General features: G+C 45.9%; 1 protein-coding gene and 1 long non-coding RNA gene across 6 annotated transcripts in view; one reads left to right on the top strand and one right to left on the bottom strand.

Moving 5' to 3' along the window:
- Positions 1-19,461, bottom strand: part of TMEM178B (transmembrane protein 178B) — a 412,255-nt gene that overhangs the window by 73,749 nt on the left and 319,045 nt on the right. The window lies entirely within an intron of this gene.
- Positions 17,292-18,922, top strand: LOC129659587 (uncharacterized). The gene is made up of 3 exons (XR_008718140.1): positions 17,292-17,704; positions 18,182-18,248; positions 18,471-18,922. It is a non-coding gene; the product is annotated as an uncharacterized LOC129659587 (long non-coding RNA).

The following is a 19,461-nucleotide window of genomic DNA, read 5'->3' as shown; positions in this document are numbered from 1 at the left end:
GGAAGATCCCCTGGAGAAGGGAATGGCTACCCACTCCAGTATTTTTGCCTGGAGAATCCTGTGAATAGAGGAGCCTGGTGGGCTACAGTCCACCAGGACAGGGAAGCCTGGCATCGCAAAGAGTGGGACCCAACTGAGCGACTAACACTAATAGCCTTTGCTGCTTCTCTTTGTAACCCTTCTTTGTAGCAGCTGTGAGTGTGGAGAAGTCCTGAAGGGCAGGGCTCACCTTAAGCTTCACCATGATGACCATGACGTCTGTGATGTGGTAGAATACCTAGCATATTGAACGTGTTCAATATGTGTTCGCTGTTGTTATTAATGAAGGAAGAAAGAGAGCAAAGCTACTACGAGCTTATTTCTAAGGCCACCTTTCCTGGGGTTAGAAAAAATTGACCAAGATTTAGAAATGGAACAAAGGATTTACTGTAGGTTCCTTTACTGAGTTAGCAAGAGGTATGCAGCTGGCTGCCTGGAGCTATCTGATTCTGCCTCAGTTTGATTTGCTATTTACTATTGATTAAGATATTTACAACTCTGTCCAGGTAGATGTCAACTTTTAGAAAACTGATAGCAAACCAATGATTCCAACCAAGACTAATGCAAATGAATATTGTCCTGTAGAGATGTAAATGATTTCCAGCCTGAAGAAAAGATAAGCCTAGTCAGTGCTTACTGTTTATCGCCCTGTGGTTCATAACCAGTTTTGTATCTAACCTAGCAATCTTATTTCCTTTTCTAGGATATCTTAAATGTCTTTCCCTTGGCCACCTGATGCGAAGAACTGACTCATTTGAAAAGATCCTGATGCTTGGAATGATTGAAGGCGGAAGGAGAAGGGGACGACAGAGGATTTGATGATTGGATGGCATCGCTGACTCAACGGACATGAGCTTGAGTAAGCTCCAGGAGCTGGTGATGGACAGGGAAGCCTGGCGTGCTGCAGTCCATGGGGTCACAAAGTCAGACACGACTGAGCGACTGAACTGAACTGAACTGAACTGATGGAACACAAAGGGGCTTCCCCGGTGGTGCAGTGGTAAAGAATCCACCTGCCAATGCATGAGACACAAGAGATGTGGGTTTGATCCCTGGGTCTGGAAGATCCCCTGAAGGAGGAAATGGAAACCCATTCCAGTATTCTTGCCTGGGAAAGCCCATGGACAGAGGAGCCTGGAGGGCTATAGTCCGTGGGGTCACAAAGAATCGTACACAACTGAGCAACTGATCACACAACACTTGAAACACAAAACCCACTGCTCTTCAGTGGTCTTCAAACCAGATTTTCCATCTCATCAGTGAATAAATTGGATAAATTTTTGAGCCCAGACCATTCCATTCGGCATGGGAGACATGTCTTTTAAGTTTCTGAACATGATTCCTTGGTATGGCAGTGCGGAGATTCAGAAGCACTGGACTCTCAGGCTGTAACTTCCCTAGCTAATCAGTTAGCTATCTCAGTCTTGGGCTGTTTAATGATCACGAGCTCACTCTCGGGCTGCCCAATAGTGCTTCTAGCAGGTCTTTCAGGAGGAAGTGATCCTCAAGCCTTTGGAGATTTTAGAGAATAAAAGTAGGACATTGGGACAACTGGTCACCATCTAATCTGGGTGCAGAGAGGACAGGCCAGAGCAAAGACACACCATGTCCTGCCACAGATTTCATGCTGTCCCACCAATGACTCTCTACAAAGAACACCTTCCCTGCTCTAGCCCCAGCTCAAAGGCTACTTTCTCCTGAAGCCCCCCTTGACCACCTCCCACCTCAGCACCCAGGAAGAGTAGGCTGCAGCCTTTTTTGTGAGTGTTATGCAGGCCCTCACTTTACAACAGAACTTAAATATCTTTTCTCAGAATTGCATGCAACTTAGCTCCCATGTAAAGTTGCCAGCTGCCTTAAACAAGAGTATGGGTAAAAGACACTATTCTGGGAATGGGGTGGGTGTATTCCCAGCTTGGAACAAAGAAGAGGAGAAAGCAGGTTCTAGGAAAGATGAAACAGACTTGGGAGAGGCAGGGCAAAAGTGATCCAAGCTCAAGTGACATGTACGTCTCAGGGCCTGCATCGAAGCTGTGGGATTAGGTAGAAAAATGCAGGTGTGTTTGAGCAGTCAGGGGTAAAGGTTTCTGGAAATTCAGGGCAGATGGAACTGGAAAAAGGAGAGGGAGGGGATACAGAAACCTGTCTGTGCTTCTGAAATTCGATCTGAGTTAATTTGCACGGCTCTTGGTTCCTATCATCTGGTGACTAGATGCACAAATGATAAAAAATAAATAATAAAAAGCAGTAAACTCAGTCAGTCTTGGTCCACAACTATGGAATTCCCAGGGTGTCAGAGTGCCAGCTACCAGGATAACCCCCACCAGTGGGTGTATGATGACCTATAGCGCTTGGAGATAATGTTATAAATATTTCCTTCTACATCTGTAACTTCCACTTGACCATCAACACCTTGGGAAAAGAGTCCAGCTTAAGTTCATCTTTGTGTTCCCAGATTCCAAAAGAATGTGCTGTATCGGAGACTGTTTTAAAAGTTCCTGAATATGTACTTTGTTGCCCATTGAACTTTCTTTACCTGTGCATTTATTTTCAAAAAGAGCGAGGCAAGAAGAGGCAGTGAAAATCCCAAGACCCAAAGTAAGACACCACTTTAAAAATGAGTGCAAAATAGAAAATCTCTGGGACCAGCAGAAGAAAAGAATTCATACAGATGTAGATCTGCCCCTGACGAGTTAGCAGTCTGGAAGTCATCTGACTCTCCCTCTAATGCAGGTAAATATGCAGGCAAAGAAAGCTAACAAATGACCTCCAGAAATCACCTTCTGAGAAATGGTAAAGACACGTATGCGGAAAGCAGGTGTGAAACTGATCTCTTGGGCAGAGACTCTGGGGTGTCCAGAAAACCCAGATAAGGACCAGTTATCTTCCTAGGACATTTATGATTATAGGGAACATTTTAAAAAGCTTTCTTAAAGAATATTATTTAAAATTTTTAATTTATTCATTTGGCTGCACTGGGTCAAATAGTTGCAGCATACAGGATCTTCAATCCTTAGTTATGGCATGTGGTTCCCAGACTAAGGGATCCTGCATTGGGAGCTTAGAATCTTAGCTCCTGAACCACCAGGGAAGTCCATAGTGGGAACATTTTATTACCATAACCTGGAAAGAGGAATCAGAAGGCCTGAGTTCTTCTCATGATTCTGCCTTGACCATCTATCAGCTCATATGCTAAAATATGACCCACCACAACCCGTATTTCCCATGACCTTCCCCCAGTGCTCATCTTGTCAGTCCTGTGTGGTGCCTCCTGAATCAGGGACCAATGAGGTCCAGGGATCCAGTGAGATGCCTGCAGCCAAAATTCAGGAGTAATTAGGAAAACACTTCAACTGGCCATGGCTGGCTGTGAGATAAAGGCAAAGCCCATGTGGTGCTGCTGGTAGGCCCCTGAAGATAAGAAGAAAATGGGAGGGGAGTCAGGATGGGGGAGACAAATCAGGTCTGAATTTACATCGATAGGAAACCTTTCCAAAATTAAAAGAGAAAAAGCAAAGAAAGCACACAGGTGCGGGAGCTGGGCTGCCCGCATCGTCACCAAACACTGATTACAGCTTGATGCTTGCTAATTTGGGATGACTGGGGAGCTGCTGATGAAAACGCCCTTCAGAGTCTCTCTCCTTAATGTCCCTTCTCAGGAAAGGCAGGAGGAGCTTCAGCAATGAAATTGGTGGCGCCATTCCCTGACTCTGTTGCCTCCTAGCTTTGTGATCTTGGAGAAGTCAGATCACCTTTCTGGGGCTCAGATTCCACATCTGTACACAGAGAGCAGAGGGGGATGGACAAGAGCCTGCCTCACCTGGCAGCTCTGGGAGCCCCTGCCTGAGGCTATGAGAACAAGCTCGCTGGGGACCTCTGCAGCCCCTCCTGCTGCTTCCAGAAAACACAGGATTCTCCATCAAACCATTCTAGCGAAGAATATCTTCTGCTCCCCGCCTAACAGTCTAATTTGCCTCCCATGTGCTGTTGCAGATGGCCCAGAGAAAAGTCCACATTGGCGTTTGAGGCACCAAGCTCTGGGGAGAAAAGAAATCCCGCGGTGGTGGGGAAGAGGAGTTGGGGGCGGGGCGTATAGAGAAGGCAGGAGTCAAACAGCGGAGAGGAGGGGTGCCGGTCAGTCCAGCTCCCCATGTGTTAGCTCCCGCGCCTCCGTGGGGGTGTTCCTAGGCTCCAAGACAAGGGTCTGGGTCACAGCATCAGTGTAGCAAAACCAGGATCAAGCATCAGCCTCAGTGTACTGTATCTAGATGCCTGTTTCAGAAGAAACAGGCATAAAGCAGTCTCCTCCTTTTCACTGGAATCAAGAACTTAAATTTACCCTCTAGTTAGACTCCAAGAGGTGCTACAAAGTACTAGCAAAGGTCTTTAGACCAGAGTCAAGCAAAGGTCTCAGTATCCTACAGCTGGTCTTTGATACCACCCTTCCTTAGTGGTGGCGATGGTTCAGTTGCTAAGTCGGGTCTGACTCTTTGGGACCCCATGGACTGTAGCCCACCAGGCTCCCCTGTCCATGGGATTTCCCAGGCAAGAATACTAGAATGGGTTGCGATTTCCATCTCCAGGGGATCTTTCTGAGGCAGGGATCCAACCCTCATCTCCTGCCTTGCAGGCAAATTCTTTACTGCTGAGCCAGCAGGGAAGCCCCCTTGATAGCACCTTTAGTCCTGTTAAAGGCTTCTCATTGAGTCCTCAACATGTTAGAAAGTCCATCTCTACATGCTGTGGCACCTCCCCCGCAGGCTTACCTTAGTGACCTCCTACCTATCCACCCACCCCGGTCTCCTGACCTTGACTCAGCCCCCTGTACAGCCAGAGCTGGGCCCCTTCCCATCAGAGTCCCACTTGCCCAAGAGCTGCTGGAAGCCTCGGTGGCAGGCCAGCTCTGCTTCTGCCCCTCATTGAGCAGATTCATTCCCTGCATTGCAAATTAGAAACTGGAATATAACTTCTCAGGGAAGGATTTATCATGGTGATTAAATTCTGTATAAATCAATATAGAAAGATAAGCAGTATTCAGGACTTCATGGTGATCCAGTGGTTAAGAATCAGCCTTCCAATGCAGGGGATGTGAGTTCAATCCCTGGTTGGGAAACTTAAGATCCCACAGGCTAAGCCTGTGCACTTCAACTAGAGAAGCGAGCGCGCTGCAATGAAAGATTTTGCAATCTGCAACGAAGACCCAGTGTACCTCAACTATGACCCAATGCAGCCAAATAAATAAATAAATATAAACAGCAAAAGAAAAGAAAGAAAATCAGTGCGAAAATCAGGAGCAGTGACTGAACAACTCACCCATGGTCACAGAGGCAGCTAGTGACAGAGCTGAACCCAGGGCTCCTCACTCTCGGCTCAGTTACAGACAGGCTTTTACTCACTGGCTTGGCAACCTGCCTACTGTTTATAGTATGGTTTCTACCAGAATCTGTGTTCTGAGTCCCCAGTCACCCTATTGCAGGGAAAAATTCGGAACAGGCTCCTTCAAAGTTGGAGACCAGTAATTCCATATTAGGGCTGCTGCTGCTGCTAAGTCTCTTCAGTCGTGTCCGACTCTGTGTGACCCCATAGACGGCAGCCCACCAGGCTCCCCCATTCCTGGGATTCTCCAGGCAAGAACACTGGAGTGGGTTGCCATTTCCTTCCCCAATGCATGAAAGTGAAAAAATAAAGTGAAGTCGCTCAGTTGTGTCCCACTCCTAGCGACCCCATGGACTGCAGACCACCAGGCTCCTCCATCCATGGGATTTTCCAGGCAAGAGTGCTGGAGTGGGGTGCCATTGCCTTCTCCGTTAGGGCTGGTAGGAGGGGCCAGATTCAAGGAAGCGACATTCTTCCTGAACTGACCGGCCTCACAGGAGGGTCCTCACAGTGCAAAGGCCCTCAGGACTCAATGTGAAATGTCATCCAGGAACTCCTGGGGAGAGGAACCTTTCCTAGTCTCATGCTTACTTATTTTTTTTCCTCACTGTGCTATTTCTAAGTGAAAGAAATGAATGAGATAGTTAATTACTACTAATATGATTTGGGGGAGAAAAACTCCATGATCTCATCGCTTCAAGCACCAATCAGAGTTCATTTTTTCTTACAACCATCAACCTTCACTAACATGGTCCCCTTCTGATGGTGCTGGTGGTGCTGATACAATGCCCGTGCTCAACTCTCAGAGATGTTCATGAGACAAAAAAAGCGTTCAGTCTGGATGATGTTTTGTCCGCTGGGGGCTCTCTTTTTCTCCCATGAACGACAACAATCACAAACATCTTAGGGCGCTATGGTCCCCACACTGAATTGCTGGAGGGCTTTCAACACCCCCTAAATAGCGGGGATGACTGAGGCGCTTTTTCACTCTGTGACACTGACCTCCTTTATGACCTTTCTCTTAGTGTCAGGTGGCTTCCAGGAGACTGCTAAGTGACTTCTAGGAGACATGCCAACCCTCAGTGTTAAAGAGAGCCTGGAGATACCCTGAGCCTTGCCCATCTTTTTTTTTAATTTTTCACTTAATTTTATTTTTTGGCTGCACCAGATCTTAGTTGCAGCACACAGGATTTTTGTTGCTGAGTGTGGGATCTTAGTCACAGCATGTGGGATCTAGTTCCCTGACCAGGGATTGAACCCAGACCTCCTGCATCGGGAGCGGGAGTCTTAACCACTGGGCTATCAGGGAAGTCTCCCATCTTCTCTTCTTTAAGGTCCCATCTGGAGTGGCTTCTTGTCTCTGAACAGATACAGGTATGAGGAAGAGGAGAGGAAGGCAGTGATCAGCCTAAGCGTTGGTGAAACCTTGAATGGCCACACCCTGTCACTTCACCCTTCTGATACTCTTTTCTTCTCTGTTATGTGACAGGCCCAGGCTGGGCAAGCCGTGAAGATCCTTCTGGCTGCCAAGACCGTTGAGTCTCCAAAGGGCAGCAGGACCAAGGTTTTCCAGGAAGGGAGGGCAACTGAATGGTCAAGGGATGCCCCGGGGAACAGGCTGGAGGGTGGCGTGCGGGAGGGAGGCGTGGTAGGGCATTTGCCTCTTTGGACCTTTGGAAAGAGACTCTGTTTTCTTCCTCTGGAACTTGGACATCAAACTCCTGGGCAACGAGGCCCCCAAGGCAACGATGAGAAGCTTGGGATGAGGACACAGGTGAGGGGCGCTGGCAGAGCAGCTTCCTCCCTGGTGTCATGACCCACCCCTCCTCCACCCTCACCACTCCCAAGTTCTCTGCACTCCCTCACCTCCTGGGGGGCAGGGAAGGGTATCAAGACCCCCAAGCCTCTTGCCTCATCCTCCTGCACAAGGTATGGCCAGACGCCTGGCTGGGAGGAACCCTGGTCTCCGTGATGATTAGGAGGGTGAAGATAATTCCATTACCAGTAATAGGATGTTGTAAACATTCCGTCTCCACCTGTTAATTAGCACCACCCCCTCTTTGCTCCCGAATATGAAGCGATGCTGCGTAATCATGGCATTTTGCTGGTGATGCTGTTTCTCATATGTGGTATTTCAGTGGTTTGTGTGGGAGAAAGAATTAATTATAGCTCTCCGGTTCCAACCCATTCTCAACCCCACCCCCGTCCTCTTCTCCCATTCCCCTGATATAAAAAGCCATATGTGTATATATAAGCAGAGTAAACACATTATGCTGTTTCCTGTTTACTGAGGCAGGGGGAGGGGAGAGCACTGTGGACCAAACACCCACTAAGTCCCAGGTCTGCCTCTGGTACCACCACAAACCAACACAGAAGCCGTGGGGACCTCTGTCTCTGGGCCTTGGCTTCCTGGTCCTAAAACAGGGATAACAAAGCAGCCCTGCTCACTCTGAGCTCACTCTGAGAACCAAAACAATGAAACCCGGGAAGCTGTGTGATTTAGCTATATACATTAACAGCTAAATTCTTAGTAACTGTTCCATGTGCCCATGGAATTCCTTCTATAGAGTCTTCTGCAGCTTATCTAGAGGCAGGTTTCTTTGGAAACCTAACCAAACTAAAGAACTAGAATCAAAATTATTAGATACAAATAAGTCAATAAAGGTGGGGGTGGCTTAGATGCCAGGAGGCTGGAGAGAGGGGATGCAGGGGGTGTGAGAAGCAGCAAGGGACTGTGGGTAGTCAAAGAGATGATGATGAAAGGTTAGGGGATCGCAGGTGGATCCAGACTTTACATGTGTTGGGGAGCACATATTTAAAACATGGAATAGGAACCTTAAAATGGGCTGGCACACTGGGGGAAATTCAGAGTGGAGAGGTGGAGGAGGACTAGGACTGAGAATACATATAAATATATATGCTATGCAATTTGCTTTATCTGTATCTTAGAATCTGAGAATCTATAAATGAACCAGGCATAGATGAAACATGGAAAAGAATAGAATTTGCTCAAAATACCATAGATTTATATTGACACTGGCGGTGGGAAAAAATAGCAGCTGTGTTATGGGCTGTACCCCTGGGGCAGAGGGGCTGTGGACATCATTATTCTATACAGGGGCCATGATTTGGTTTCTGTTATCAGAAACTGTGGACGGTGAGGCATTTTATAATTTATAATCCCCTGAACAACTCCTGAAGCAGGTATTATAACTGATCAGGAAGCAGAGGCTCAGGAAAACAGATGTCTTGCCCAACACCAGACAGCCAGTTAAGTGGAAGAACTGGGATTCAAACCACATCTGACTCCTGAGCTGCCTCTCATGGTAGACGGGGGGGGGGGGGGTGGGGGGGCGGGGGTCCCTACTTTGCTTTAAGCCCCCATAACTAGGACAAGAGGGGACCACACCTAAACCAACCAAACTCTCCTACACATAAAGCCTAAGTTCTTGTCATCATACCCATTTCCTCCTAGAAAAGTTCAACTTGTTTCCATACTGGAAGCTGGAGAAAAATGTACCAAAACCATCAGTGGTCAGGCTGTGGGCCAATTACCATGGAGCTGCTTTCGGTCCAAGTCTTGTGCAAGCCACAGAGGACACTTCTGTGGTCAGAGAGAGAAAATGGTAACTAAACAGGATGGAATCTATCTTCAAAAAAAATCCTCCAGAAATGCAATTGCAAGTCAAGGAGAGGTCAGGTAACACAGCGTGCCCATGATTTAGTGAGACAAGAGGAATTTCCTTCAACATGTCCAGTCTTTAGAAAGTTAAAAAAAAAAAAAACATAAATAAGTAATATAGGGTAAACGCCAAAGAAATGAAGCTATCCTTTTGTCTAAAGAAAAGAAAAAAATTTAGCCTAATAAAATCCTCCTAAATTAAGGTGAAAAGTATGTTGTTGTTGTTGTTTTTTACTAATTCCCCCGAATAGAGTGTTGCACAAAGAGTCACTTGTCTAGTTAGCCTTCTCCAAAACCCATACACAGTGCCCATAATAGAAGCACGTGTGTGGCCTGTGAGAACCACAAAACATGAAAAGCAGTGGAAAGAAAGATGAAGGTCTTCTTGAGAGCATGAGAGCATCTTTGCAGCAGATGGCTGCCATGTTGCCCCAGGGACCCTGCTCCTGGGAGTACCAGCCACTGGAATATCCATCAAGTCACGAGGTGTGGGGGGCTTACACGAAGAGGCTGAGCAGGGCTACAGCTGAGCCCTGACCCCACAGTGCTGAGGGGATGAACCCTTTTCCCTTCTCCTGGCCTCTTAGCCACACCCCCAAATCCTTCAAGTCTCTTCAACTCCCATCTCTCCCTGGAAGTCCTCCAGCTCCTTCTTTCCTCCTTGATCCAAGCATCTGCCACACTCTGGGCTGAAAGCACTGTTTCTGGACCCATTATGCCTCTATTAGTTCTCATTCTCCTGGTGTCAAGTGGTTTCTATTTCCTTTGACTCTTCCTCACTGCTGAGTAAAGAGCTGTCACTCAGTAAATATCCTGCTGATTCAGTAACAGAGGAAGGATTTAGGAGTTCTTGGTTTCATAGTTAACTAAAGATGGAGGGAGGGAGAGAAGGATAAAGACCGTGTTACCCTGGGGAAGAGGAACCCCTTGGAGCACCCAGGACAGCATTCTTCCCTGGTAACAAGCTCTCTTTACAAGGAGGAAAAAATGAATTATCACACATTTTGTGAATTCCCAGCGTCTAAACATACCACAAAAGCACAGGCTCAAAGTGCTGGAACTGGCAAGTTATTTGCCTTAAATAACAGGGCTTGGCGATGGTAAATGCAGAACTTTGGGTAACTTGATAATGACTCACTCTAAGTCTTTTTTTTCAGAAGTGTTGAAAGTTTAGTGAGACTAAATGCTAGATGTAAGCCCCATTAGAACTTGTATCTGGTTTGCTCTGGAGCAGGGAATTCACTCTTCAATCTCTTCGATCCATTCCCAAGAGTTAGATTATGGCCCAGAGGGGCGCCAGAAAAATGCTGCTGTCCACAACACCAGATTTCAGCTTTGATCTCCTCTCTCCCTGCTCAAAACCTTCAGGCTCTCCTTTCCATCTGCTGGACAGAGTCAATGCCTGCTGCAGATGGCTCTTGGCTACTGGATTCTAGTTTGGAAAAAAAGAAATCCAACCACAAAAGACATTTGAGGGACAACTGTGGACATGAGACTATGAACTAGGCATGGGTAATATTAGGAAATTATTATTCATTTTGTTGAATGGGTAATGACAATGTGGATATGTAAGTACTCTGGGGTATTAAGGACCATGAAGCCTGCAATTTACATTGGAGCAGTTCAGTAAGAATTAAACACTTTTGACAGGTAGATAGAGAAGAGAGAAAGATGAAGTAAATACAGAAAAATGTCAGCATTTGTTAGACTTGGATGGTGGACCTATGAATGTCACCTGTTCCTTTCAGAAGGACAAGAGTGTAAATTTTCTTTCAAAGAGGTAAGTGTGAGAAGTTTATGTCTGGTATGGGATTGAAAACTAAAGGCTAGACTAGACATTTATCTTTGCCCCTCAGTTCCAAACTCTTTAAGTAACATCTCTAATGCCAGGTGGTTTGAGACCTCTATTTTAAATCAAGGGGTTACTACATGCCTTTTCTTTCAATTTTTGTTAATGCTTAAATTTTTTGTAATAAAAATGGTATGCTGGTTCCTTAAAACATTAAACAAGGGATTACCTTGTGATCCAGATTTCACCTCCGGGTATACACCCAAAGGAAGGAAGAGTAGGGGTAAGAATAGATATTCGCACCCCACGTTCACAGCAGCATTATTCACGATAGCCAAAGGGTCGAAGCAACCCAGACGTCCATAGACAGATGAGCAGATAAACGGATGTGGTATGTTCACACAGTGGGATGTCCATTTAGCCTTAAAAAGGAAGGGAATTCTGACACATGCTTCAACATAAATGAACCTTGAGGATGTAGCGCTAAGTGATAAGCTGGCCACAAAACAACAAATACTGCATGATTCCACTTATCTGGGATACCTAGAGTAGACAATTCATAGCAATAGAAAGTAGCACAGTGGTTACCTGCCAGGGGAGGAGGAAACGGGGACGTGTTTAATGGCTGGAGGGTGTCAGTTGGGGCCGATGAAAAAGTTCTGCAGGTGGATGGGGGTGACATTTAAATTAACTGAATGAGACAAAACCTTCCACTTAAAAACAGTTAAATGCACAGGGTTCTCAGGGCCGGTGCACTGGGATGACCCTAAGGGATGGGATGGGGAGGGAGGTGGGAGGGGGGTTCAGGATGGGGAACACATGTACACTCATGGCTGATTCATGTCAATGTATGGCAAAAACCACCACAATATTGTAAAGTAATTAGCTTCCAATCAAAATAAATAATTTTTTTTTTAATTTTTAAATGAAAAAAAAAAAACAGTTAAAATGGTAAATTTTATGTTATGTATAAAGTGTTAGTCACCCAGTCATGTCTGACTCTTTGTGACCCCATGGACTGTAGCCCTCCAGGCTCCTCTGTCCGTAGGATTCTCCAGGCAAGAATACTGGAATGGGTTGCCATTTCCTTCTCCAGGGGATCTTCCTGACTCAGGGATCAAACCTGGATTTCCTGCATTGCAGGCGGATTGTTTACTGTCTGAGCCACAAGGGAAGCCCTCTTATTTGGCCACAATTAGAAAGACTTCATAATAAAGAGTTGAAAGCAGCAGCTAAGCAGGCTAGCAGTAAGCCTTCCCAGCCTGGCCTTCGTGGCCCTCGGGCTCTGCTGAGCGCTTCCTGCCCCGCTGGGCCCTGCACACACCCCACTATGCCCGGCCTCTTTGCACCTTTCCTCCTGCTAGCCCTGCATGTGAATTCTCTCTTTCCTTTTCCATCTGTCAAACCCCATCTATTCTGGAAGTCAAGCACCCGTCTTTAGCAAAAAAGATAACATCCTTTTTTTAAAACTCTTCTGAATTCTGACCACAATGATCCTGTCTTTCTCTCATTTCTGCTGCACCTTGTCAGTATTCTCCATAAACAACTGTTTACTCTTAATATACAAAATCTATACTCAGAATCTGGCCAAGGCTGAGTATGCTGCGTGTACAGTTCACTTGAGAGGCCTGGCAGAAGTATAAGGAGTATAAATTTTCTTTCAAGGGGATATGTGCGTTAGAAAGGTCATGGGTAACAAGGGATTGAGAGTTAAAGGTCATAGCTGGGAAATTACGATCTCCACCCTTGATCTCCAGCTAAACATAAAATTTCTGACTAAATGGCATTTAGGGATGCGCCAGGCAGTTTGAGGAATTTCTGACTTTGAAAACCCCAAAGCAACGTAAGCCGGATTGTAATGTGTAGCGTAACCCCACTAGGAGACCCACCAGCCCCCATCAGAGATGGGGGTGAGGCGAGATCCCTCTGGAGGTGAAGAGAAAAGGCAGAAAGCTCTGATTTCCCCAACAAGTAAAAATCACTTGATTCTGAGCGGAAGCTGAAGCTCCCACCCAAGCCACAGTAAAGGATTTTTGTGGACTAGGATATGGTACATAAAAACACACATAAACAAGCAAAAATTTGTCACTTGAGGACAGAAACCATCAAAGCTTGTTCATAACAGGAAAGTGGGCAGCTGGGGCTTAAAGCCCATGGTGCACGTGATAATGAATAACATGTGACCACTTCCTGATGCCAAAGGAGGAGTGTTGCCCCAAAAGCCCGGAAAGAAAGGAGGAAGGTGGCAGAGAGAGAAATGATCTACCCTTTCACTGTTTGGGTTTGTCCTCTCCCACTCTCTCCTCAAAGCCTAAATGATTCTCTCTTCTTTGTTTGAAGGGAATCTTAACTTGAAAAGAAATGGATCTGAGTGCTTGAAGTATTTCTCAGTGAGAAGCTGAAATGTCCCTTAGGAGTAATTGCCTAGGACCCGAACAAGACATGTCCAGCCACCTGCTTGGTCCCTGAAGGCACTGCTCAGCTCCCAAAGCAGCTGTATTTTTAAAAGAAAAAAAAAAGAGACTCTCTGGCTATTTTCTAAAGACCCCAGGCAGATCATCAAGGGGCTCATGCCAGGCACTCCATTCAGAGATGGAGATCTCTGGAAATGTCCTTGCTCCCCCAAATCTCTGAACGACTCCTTGTTCAGGCCCAGAGGTTTCTTGTAAAACTGCAGACCCCACACAATCATCTCCATTCAGATTCACACAGACAACTCTCAACAGAGAATGTCTTTGCCATTGATCAAGGACAGCCTCGGAAGTAATGGGATTGTCACTCTATTGGTGACTTTGGCAGTGGTGCTGTGACCCACAGCTAGTATAACTGTTGTTGTTGTTTCTTCGCTAAGCCATGTCCAACTCTTCACGATCCCATGGACTGTGGCCCACCAGGATCCTCTAAGGGATGTCCCAGGCATGAACACTGGAGTGGGTTGCCATTTCCTTCTTCAGGTGATCTTCCCAACTCAGGGATCGAACCCACGTCTCCTGCATTGGCAGCTGGATTCTTTACCACTGAGCCACGTGTAATATAGGCATGCTATTACTGGCTAATCAGAGGTCTTAAGATGGAAGGAGGCCCTCCGGCACTCACCAGCCACCCTCTGAGTGGCGTGCACGCTAACGGCTCTCACCGCTGTTTCCTCTGCTCCACCCCGTGAAGCCGTGTACACATGTGCCCTCTTTTCCCCATTAGGCTGTATACATGGAAGCCCAGGCCTGGATATGTTCCAGTTTCAAAACCAATTTACTAGAAAGACCACTCCGTGGATCCAGAAGGGGTTATTAGGAGAGCAGATATGACTTACTTGTTATGAGAAGTTGGCTGTAGAGAAAGAGATGCTTTCCCTTTTATGTTAGACATTATCCATGCAATTGACAAGAGGAGAGCCCAGAAAAGCTACACATTTTTTACTATGAATTTTCTACTTATACCTCCTGGACCCAATAAGAGTAGTTGGTATCGTGAAAAAGTGATAAACTTGCTGGCAAGTTCCTGCTGACTGGAGTTCAGGGGAAAGAGTTGATTGCTGCCAGAGACTGTCATATGGAGTGAAGTAAATCAGAAAGAGAAAAATACTGTAATATTAACACATATATGTGGAACCTAGAAAAACAGTATAGATGATCTGCTATGCAAAGCAGAAAGAGACACAGATGTAGGGAACAAATGTATGGATACCCAAGTGTGAAAGGGGTGGGGGGATGAACTGGGAGATTGGGATTGACATATACACACTACCCGGTATAAAATAGATAACTAATAAGAACCTATTGCAGAGTACATGGAACTCTCCTTGGTGCTCTGAGATGACCTCAATAGGAAGGAAGTCCAGACCCCATGGACTGTAGCCCACCAGGCTCCGCTGTCCATGGGATTCACCAGGCAAGAATCCTGGGGTGGGTGGCCATTCCCTTCTCCAGGGGATCTTCCCAACCCAGGGATCGAACCAGGGTCTCCTGCATTGTAGGCAGATTCTTTATCATCTGAGCCCACCAGGGAAGCCCACACAAGGAAGAGGGTATACGTGTAAACATATAGCTAATTCACTGTGTTGTACAGCAGAAACAGACAGCAGTGTAAAGCAACTATAGTCCAATAAAAAGATTAAAAAAGAAAAACACAAGAACCCCTGGATCCTGTCGATCCAGGTCTGATGATACTACCTAGAAACAAATGGACTTTGCAGCCCAGGGTGATCTGTTAACTCCTTACTGCTGCCCGGAGTAAGGTACCACCAGGCAGTTTTAGGACTGCCCCAGGACAGTAAAATAATGTAGCTGCAACTGCAGAAATGGTATATTCAAAACATTTGCAAGTCTGTTTTTTTTATCTGTTTGTTTTGGAAAGGAAAGATTTCATGTATATATAATATCTAATAATCAATATACGAATTAGAAACCAGCAAATTCATAGGCTGCTATGCTACTTACTAATCTCAACTTTTAAAAAAATTTTCCCAGTTTTATTGAGTTATAGTTGACAAAGATTATATACACTTAAAGTGTGTGTACGTGACAAGTCGCTTCAGTCATGTCCAACTCTGTGTGACCCAATGGATTGTAGCCCACCAGGCTCCTCTGTCCATGGGATTTTCCAGGCAAGAATACTAGAGTAGGATGCCATGCCCTCCTGCAGGGGAATCTTCCCAACCCAGGGGTCAAACCCACATCTCTTAAGTCTCTTGCATTGGCAGGTGAGTTCTTTACCACTGGTGCCACCTGGGAAGCCCATACACTTAATACAAATACAATTTGATAATTTGATTGTGCAATTCACCACAATCAAGCTAATGAGCATATCCATCACCTCACAGACTTGTTACCCTTTTCATTTGTGGTAAGAACATTTAAGGTCAACCATTTTAGCAAATTTCAGGTCCACAATACAATAGTCATTAGAGTCACATGGTTGTACTTTAGGTTTCTAAACCTATTTATCTTGCATACAAATAAAAGTTTGTATCACTTGACCACCAGCTCCTCATGATTCCCTTCCCCCAGAGCCCAGTAACTGCCATTCTGCTCTGTTTCTACTTTTAGATTCCACAAGTAAATTATGTCATGGAGTATTGGTTTTCCTGCCTCTAGCTCATTTCACTTGGCCTAATATTTTAACAGTTTATCCATGTTGTCACAAACAGAGAAGAATTTCCTTCTTTTCTGAGGCTGAATAATAGCCCATTGAACACTTCCTTTATCCACTCATCTTTCAATGAAGGTTTAGGTTGTCTCTGTATCTTGGCTATCATAAATAATGCTGCAATGAACAGATATCTCTCAAATGCTGATTTCATTTTCCTTGGGTATGTATACCCAGAAGTGAATTGCTGGATCACAAGATAGTTCTTTTTTTAAGTTTTTGAGGAACCTCCATACTATTTTCCATAATAGCTGTACCAGTTAAGGGGCTTCCCAGGTGACGCTAGTGGTAAAGAATCACCTGCCAATGCAGCAGACACAAGAGACACGGGTTTGATCCCTGGGTTGGGAAGATCCCCTGGAGGAGGAACGGGCAACCCACTCCAGTATCCTTCCCTGGAGAAGAATAAAGAATCCCATGGACAGAGGAACCTGGTGGGCTACAGTCCATGGGGTCTCAAAGAGTCGGACACAACTGAGCATGCAAAGTGAGGAAGGAAGGACCTCTTTAAAAGTCTGAGTAATCAAGCACCAGTTAAACATTTGCAGTTCTTGATAGAAATTCCAAGAAACTCTAGTGTTTGACTTTTACCTACTGTTTTTTGTGTACATCCTTGGAAATGATTGGAAGCCTTGCTGACTCCTACCTAAATCAGCCCCAAACTGTATATAAAATGTCCAGAATTGTGAAACTTCAGAATTGCAATGGAGTTAGACCCATGAAAATTACTGTTCATTGATCAAGCTGCCACGACACGAAAAGTTAATGCCAATTGGAAGCATTTACTATTCCAATCCTTTTAAACTAATTCCTTGGCCGTTCCTAGCATTAGGTTTTGGATACCACAGCAGGATCCTTCTGATGGATAAGAAGAGGGTTAGTGGGGAGGAAGCATAACAACCTCGGGAGGAAGAAATAAAGAATTTGCTCCCTTGTTGGTTAGAAGAATTTAGACCGAATAAATTTAGGTGGTGAGAATGTTTTTCACCTAAAGAAATGCAGCTCCGTCTTCAGTGAGTTCCCAGTTGCACTCACAGCACACCAGGTGGTTGTAATACTCACACCTGCTTTAACATAGAAAGGTATGCCTGCCGTTCACCTTAGAAAAACATCTCCACCTGAAGCCTGACTGATATGATGCAGGCAATTCAGGTGGTGGTGGTTGTTCAGTCGTGTCTGACTCTTTGCAACCCCATCGACTGCAGCCTGCAAGGCGCCCCTGTCCATGGGATTTCCCAGGCAAGAATACTGGAATGGGTTGCCATTTCCTTCCCTAGGCATCTTCCCGACTCGGGGATTGAACCTGTGCCTCCTGCATTGGCAGGCATATTCTTTACCACTGAGCCAACTGGGAAGCCCTAGGCAATTCAGAGAAGTGCCTGCCATGAGCCTGGCATTGTACCGGGTCCAGAGGAGCCAAAGATACATCTGGGCTATTTCCTGCTACCCTCCCAGGAACTTTCATGGTTACCTGACAGATACTCAAGCTGTAATGAGACTCTGTGAGTAAAGCCAGCTGCTTCAGTAGCAAAAATGTCCTATCGAGTCCCCTAGAGATCCCCAAATGCCTCAGTGAACACAGCCTCACAGCCGTGAGAGCACACATCTTAAAGAGTCGGCCCATGAAAAGCTAAAGGGGTGTGTGGCTTGGCACCTTCAGCAGATGACTACAGGTGAGTGGAAGAAGGCAGGTGGGGACTGGGTGAGAAAACAGGTTTCTTATAGAATGGCGTGGCTGGTATGATGACCGTGGAGGGCTGGGTGGAGAATATGCATGAGTGTTGGTTGTGTGGCAGAATAACAGAGCAAGGGTGGGTGGGTGAGAGGCCCAGAAACGGAACAGTTGTGGGTGAGCCGTGTGGTGATGGGAGACAAGGGTCCAGCCACAGGGAAGCACAGCAGGTGGTGGTGGGCGGGCAGACGGAGCCCATGTCACCGGGTGACAGAGTGGGTGAGTGCGTGCAGGCTTGACGTTTTCCCTTTATTAAAACGGGGTCTGCTAAATAGAGCTTCTCTCCATGAAAACCTTTTCTGAGTCCTAGCTGGTGGTGGGCCAAGAAAAGATGGGCATGGCAAGGGATTCATCAGCCGCCAAACCCATTTTAGGCAGGGACAAATGTCATTCTGTGCTTTACCTCTGATCTACCTAGATTACCCAGAAATAAAATTTGGATCTTGAGGAACTCAGAACTAGGAGTAGAATTTCTTTCTCTGAAGGTAAGAAGTTATGAGGACCAGGGATGAGATGGGATTTCAAGCTATCTTTTTCTAGGTTGAGTGTCTCAGTTCCCTTATCTGTAGAATAAGATGTAACATGTACTTGTCTAAAGGAGTTATGGTAGAAATAAAAGGAGATGGTGCATGTGAAATATTTAGTGCAATGTCTGACACATGGATGAGTGTGTGCTTAGTCACATCTGACTCTTTCTGACCCCACAGACTTGTAGCCTGCCAGGTTCCTCTGTCCAGATTTCCCAGACAAGAATACTGCTGCTGCTAAGTCACTTCAGTCATGTTCGACTCTGTGCGACCCCATAGACACAGCCCACCAGGCTCCCCTGTCCCTGGGATTCTCCAGGCAAGAACACTGGAGTGGGTTTCCATTTCCTTCTCCAATGCATGAAAGTGAAAAGTGAAAGTGAAGTTGCTCAGTTGTGTCCGACTCTTAGTGACCCCATGGACTGCAGCCTACCAGGCTCCTCTGTCAATGGGATTTTCCAGGCAAGAGTACTGGAGTCGGTAGCCATTGCCTTCTCCAGGGGAATGTTCCTGACCCAGGGATGTGTCTTCTACATTGGTGGGTGGATTCTTTACCACTGAGCCACCTGGGAAGCCCAATCTTTGGCACATAATAAATGCTCAATAAAAGCATATGTTATCTAAAATTCCTTCCACTCTAATATTCAGAGGTTCTATGAATTCTGTCAAAACTGGTTTTATCTTCCTCCAAAGCAGGAGGTCCTGAATGCCTTGAAGTTGTGTGCAAAGTTAGCTCATAGGAGAGATGCTTGCACACCTCACAGTGATTTCTCCAATCGCTGGAACACCCTCATGTTACATTGAAAAAAAAATAGTCGCTCAATCATGTCTGACTCTTTTGCGACCCCATGGACTATATGTAGCCTTCCAGGCTCCTCTGTCCATGGAATTCTCCAGCCAAGAATACTGGAGAGGGTATCCATTCCTTTCTCCAGGGGATCTTCCTGACCCAGGGATCAAACCCAGGACTCCTGCATTACAGGCAGATTCTTTACCATCTGAGCCACCAGGGAAGCCCCTCATGCTACATAAAGTAGATCCAAATGAGCATCCCACCCTCCTGGTACAGCTGATTGATCTGACTCAAGCTAGGACTTCTTCCTTCTCCTGGGATTTTGAAATCAGGACAGATACAGATGTTAGGAGTTATTGGAGCTGAGTCAGGAAGATC

This window comes from Bubalus kerabau, chromosome 8 (genome assembly GCF_029407905.1).
Source record: "Bubalus kerabau isolate K-KA32 ecotype Philippines breed swamp buffalo chromosome 8, PCC_UOA_SB_1v2, whole genome shotgun sequence".
NCBI lineage: Eukaryota > Metazoa > Chordata > Mammalia > Artiodactyla > Bovidae > Bubalus > Bubalus kerabau.
Note: the sequence above shows the minus strand (reverse complement) of the source record. Positions and strands in the feature narration are given on the sequence as shown.